This window comes from Alexandromys fortis, unplaced genomic scaffold (genome assembly GCF_014885135.2).
Source record: "Alexandromys fortis isolate MF-2015 unplaced genomic scaffold, M_Fortis_MF-2015_v1.1 scaffold_12, whole genome shotgun sequence".
In the NCBI taxonomy this organism is placed as follows: Eukaryota; Metazoa; Chordata; class Mammalia; order Rodentia; family Cricetidae; genus Alexandromys; species Alexandromys fortis.
Genome location: NW_026067937.1, coordinates 11,959,376 through 11,965,375, shown reverse-complemented (window position 1 = coordinate 11,965,375; position 6,000 = coordinate 11,959,376).

Genomic DNA, 6,000 nt, shown 5'->3' with positions numbered 1-6,000 from the left:
GAACCACCTATCAAACACATGACAGCTTTTCATTGTTGTTGTTTCTCAGAGAGAAAGAGAGCTCATCTACATAACATGGAGTGTGGGGGCTTGGCATTAGAATATAATGAACCTGATCATGGGCTATTTGAGATAACTTAACTTGAGAGATGGTCTTTCTTTTCCTCTCTCTCTAATTCTCCTCCCTTTCCTCCTTGCCTCTCACTCTTTTGGAAGGTGGGGAGACCAAGCCAAGTTAAGAGCAAGTAATTAGTTAAAACAAAACCAAAATGCAAATTATTTTCTGCTAGTTTTATGGACATCTTATAAAGCCATTCAATGGGCTGGGCAGGGGTTGCACATGCCTTTAATTCCAGCACTCAGGAGGAAGAGGCAGGCAAATCTCTGTGAGTTTGAGACCAACTGGGTCTACAAGATCTAGTTCCAGAACAGTCTTCAAAGCTACAGAGAAACTCTGTCACAAAGAAACAAACAAATAAAATAAAGATCTTCAATGAATTGCTTTCTTCATCCCTCAAAGATTACCTTTTCATGATGCAGCTGAATCCTATCATTGCTATCAGTTTGAAATAATTCAGTGTAGCGTGTGTTCAGAAAGGGATGCCGCCTTATAAACAAGAAGACTAACTATGTAAGATAAAAGTGGTATCATCAGTGTTTTCTTTTGCTCATTGTGAAATACCCTCCACAGAAATTCTATGAAGTCTTTACTCCACACAGCTTTGGTGAAAACAAGCTTTGTAATGGTTCATGTAAATGATTTGGCCTAGGGAATCAAACTACCCTCTGTTTTGTTTGTCCCTGATGGATTGCATTCCATTCCTCCCTGTTTATGTCCAGGGATATTTCACTGGGTTATGGATTGTAGATCCTATGATTTTCTCACTACATCTTTTATTAATTTCTTTGGTTTCCTGACAGGCTATCTTTGTACTGACAAACTTTCAGACACTGTAACCAGTACGCTGGATAAATCAACTTAACAGAGAAATGTTTTGAGATATTGGCTATGGAGGCTTTCGGGATGATCCACTAACCACTTCCTTTGGACCTGTAGTAAAACACTGTATCATGGCGAGAACATGCCACTGAGAAAAGTGTTAATTCCATGGTAGCCAGGGATAAGTGAGGAGCAGCGGGACAGTCAGCGTCCAAAGATCCCCTTCATGAGTGTGCATCCAATGCCCTAACTCGCCCCTTCTAGAATCAACTTCTCACAAATACTCTGTTAATTCTGAGAAACAGGAAAGTGATACACTGAAAGCTGGCCTTTGGGAGGCTTGATCAGATTCAATGAATAATAGTATTTTCTACGTCTGTTCCTTTCTTTTTTGCAAGTTGTTTGCATTAAAATGATTCCTTTGAAAATGAGATTTCTAGAGAAGATGATCACCAGTCCAAACAGAAAAATTAGTTCTGAAGTAGACTAACACCCACACACCAAATCTCCTCGACTCCCTGGAACATTGTTTTCTGTAGTATTTTTCATTTTCCTTGGTTTGCAGAAATCCTTCACACTTACTGATCTAATAATTTCTACAGACACCAAACACAGACAGTGAGAGCATGGGTCACTCTGACATTAGAGAAAATGTTTTTAGTCTGAGCATTCTGTCTCTGTTTTATTTTTGCTACAAGGAAGGCTTGTGTGATGATATTTAACTGTAGCTAAAGACCATCCCCCTGGTAGCTCAGCAACATCATCTTCCTTAGCTTTCTGAAATTCAAATAGCAACTGACAGTTTTCCCTAAAATCAAAGAGGATATAGTACAAGGTAAGATATATTGACAGCTTACTGGGTTCAGGCACAGAGTATCTGTTATTATTGCATTTTATCCCTACAAGACCCCTGAGTTATGTACTTAGAATGGATGATGTGTATATGCCTGATTTCATGCTCTTATCTTCTGTGTATTCACTTAATTATGTAATAATAGTAATTTACCAAGAAAGAGCAAAAACAATGTGTCAACATTGATATTTTAAAAGAATACAAATATTATTTTAAATTTATATGTATTTACATATATATATATATTTAATCCAAGAGATTAATAAAATATAGGAAAACATGACATAGTTAAATAACATTATTTTGATAGTTAAAGCAATGTGGACAAATACAAGCAATATTTATTGAAATATCATATATACATATACATATCAGCTATGGTGACAATCATGCCATCTCATTGTTTTAATCATTCTAGTATATAAAACAAATGAGGATATTGAGGCTCACCATATCACTCTTTAATTCATTTGTCTAATAAAGAGTTGACCATGGTTTCCATTTAATCACATCTCATAACCTGCCTATTCATATTATTATCACATGTTGGTCAAAGATTTGTGGCAACATAATGTGTTGTTGTACCATGAAGAGTACTTCACACATACATACCCACTTAATGATTATGGTAAATTTTGGAAAAGATAGGCTTATCGTCCCCATTTTGAGTTAAGATGATAGTCTCAGCGGTATCCCTGTATATATGTGGACAAGTGTCCGAACATAACACTATTTTAATGGGTCTTAGATATCTGTTACAGATTTTTGTTCAAATTATTCTCATTCAAAAGTACTGATTTCATATACTAAGAACTTGAAAGGGTCACACCTGTACTCCTTAAGTAGTATCTTTGAATTACTTTCTTTCTTATTGTTTACTACACTTCCTTCCTCAGTCTCAAATCTTTCCTTTTCATCCTCACCAGCAGTTATCATGAAACTGGTCTTTCTACCCTCAGAATGTACTATCAAATAATTATTCCTGGTACATATGTGGCATAAGAACTATTGCTTCAGCATAAAATTTAAAAACAGAATTGAATTGGAATATTCATTGAAGTAAGTTAATGTCCCTTGAATGTAGACAGAATCTTCCACAGTCCCTATTTTTGGTATTTCATAGCTAATTACTTTCTCTCATTTTTACTACACATGTGACTCCTATGGATGCTATACATTTTCTCATTACATTCCATATAGCAGGATAATTTAGCACACATTTTAAGGATTTAACATTAAAATCTAAAGACCAGTTACTATTGTTCTGATAAACACCGGGACATCTAGACAACCCTGTGAGCTCTCAAACATTCTGGTTCTTTATCCACAAAACGGTAGTGGCAGCAGCAGCTCATGGACTTGTGGATAACCAAGCACCTCGGATGCACAGAGGGAAGTCAGTGTGGTTCAGGCACCTGCTAGCTGCTCTGTAAATACTGTCTATTCCCTGCAGTCAGCACACAATGCGAATCTCATCGTTGAATCCTTTTGATCAAAGCAAAGCTTAACCCTGGTATTTAGACTCTTTATGAACTAACGACTTTTGTAACTTCTTTTCACTCACTATCCTCCTTTTTCTTACCATACTCTAAAGCCAAACCAATGCGAGTTATACATAAGAAGATCCTTTGATCAAGATGACCAAGCTGTTAATTGTTCAAGTGTCTTTCCCTATCATTGTTTTCTCTCAATACTACCTATCCTCCTGTTTTACAAGTAGTTTATATGCCATCTTGAGTTATCTTTTTCACTGATTGCTACTAATAAAAACAATTATTATTTTCAGACAGTAAGAAACAATATTAGACTGAAAGAGTGAAGTTCCTGCAAGAGGGCTGTATCTCAAGTCTAAACAATCAGGAGATTTTCCTGCCTTGTCTTCATTTCACATCTGCTTAATTCTGATTTCTCTCTGACATTTCTTTATCTAAAACATAAAAAGACAGACAAGACAGTCTGCCTAGAGCTCCCAGGTCTAGAAAACACAGTCCTTTTGTACTTAAGATGGAGTCAGTGCTCTTTCTCAGTCACAATTATTCAATTTGATTATTTCCATTATACTCAGACCAGCTCAGGCTAGGGCAGTGGTAGAGGTGAGGCAGGTGAATCATTCTCTATGTTCAAATCAATGTACAATGAAACAGCGTATGCTAACATCTGAGTACAGCTATCAGAGTAGGTGTATATAGTACTCCCAATTTTATTGTGAAGCAAAGACTCATCTAAATCATAAAATACAGTATATGCAAAATGAATGAATAAATGTAAAAATTAAAATACAGTCAAGTAAAAGTAGAACAAGAGATACTTACTAAACAAAAAGTCATGTTATATTGAAAACCCAAGCAGCTTTCCAGGAATAGATTTACAGAAAGTTTGCTTTTACATGTAATATTCAAGATTATTTTTAAATCCTTTAATAGCTCAACTCATGTGTCTACTGTATTCTGCTAGATCACTGTATTGCAGATGGGAAAACTAAATTATAGAAAATGAAGCAGCTTGCACAGCATCACACAATTAAAGAAGAGTGGTCTCTGAAACTCAGTGAACTTTCTTCCATTTGCCTACATTCAGATACTGCACAGATTCCTTGAGTTGAGAGAGTCCAAAGCTTCTAAAATATGGCATTTTTTTTACTGTTATGACTCATGAATTTTGTACTAAAGCACTTTCCACTGTTTGTGCTTTTTATTATTTGTGATTATGTTTTCCCCAGAGCCCACTGTGGGGAGTTGGGATTATCATGCTCTGTAGAAACAAGCTTTACATTTCTACATTAAGACAGAACATGCCTTGCTTTCCTGGTATTCTGTCTCTGGCGGCTACAATAATGATAAGTATTATAGGTAGTTCTGTGCTTTCCTGGTATTCTTTCTTTGTTGGTACAATGATGATAAGTATTATTTCCAGCTTGGGGACCCACACTGTTCTGTTCACATTACTTATAAGAACTCATATGCTGGTTTTCACTATTTACTCAATTTGATTTATTATTATTATTATTATTATTATTATTATTAATCATTGGTTTTTCAAGACAGGGTTTCTTTCTCTGTAGCTTTAGAGCCAGTCCTGGAACTATCTCTTGTAGACCAGGCTGGTCTCAAACCTGGATTTAACTCTTAATGAGAAGCACCCCACAAAAAAAAATTCTTATTTTTAATGAAAGAATCTAGATTTTGTTTGTAGCACTTAGTGTGTAAGATGATTATTGTGTGACTCTTCTTGGGGAAACAGGAAGAAGTATCTATTTATTCTAGATAAGAAATTAAAGATAGACAAGGGAGTGGTTCCATCAAAAGCTATATCATGGAACCGCCATATAGTATTTTTGCATAGATAATGATGAAGAGTTGAGTGTAAGCACCAGACTATGAAGGGTAGGCATACAAAAGAGTTTCACAGTCACCTGGAATGGAGTATAACAAATGTTTATTTATCTAGGAATAAGCTCACAGAAAGAGTAGCCATCCACAGTCCTCTGTGAGCACTGGGAACTAGAACCAAATACATCTACCAATGCTTTCTGTCTGCATTTATAAACCACACCCAAAGTGGGCTGGTGTCTTAAAGGCTACTGGCTGAATGAATTCCCCCTTTTTGTCTAAATAAGAGTCTTCTAAGCCTAATGCAAAACTATACACAATAAAAATAAATATCAAGTATTGTCCATGAAAAGAAAAGGCAAAACATACATAAAAATTAGAATTACAGCAAGAATAAATAACATCAAAGAAGAAACATATGAAATATGTTTCAATAGATATCCTATCTTAAGGAGTCTAAGTCTTATACTAAAAATAGCTTGACTAAGTCATGACTATGACTACCAATCCAATCAAAGACATGATAAGAAAAATAATATTAATTGAGTGAACAGGAAGTACAATCAAGCAACTTCCAAAGCTACAAGAAGTGACAGAGACAACTGACTACCCGGGTAATCACCCAAACTCTCATTTGCAATGTTGAGGTAACCTATTTTGGCTAAGGCCTAGAGTATCTGACAGATCATTTTCAGAGGCAGAAAAACTTTGAAAAACATTCTTACCCTGTCTTGACAAGGTTTGACAATCTCTTTGCTTATATCCTGCTTTTCCAGTCTTGACACTGTGCATTTTGCCAGTGGTTGAGGAGGAACAGTTCTTTGCCCAAGAGCCAGTTTTTCCAAGAAGAAAACAGGCTCCAAGTAGACTGTTGTCAG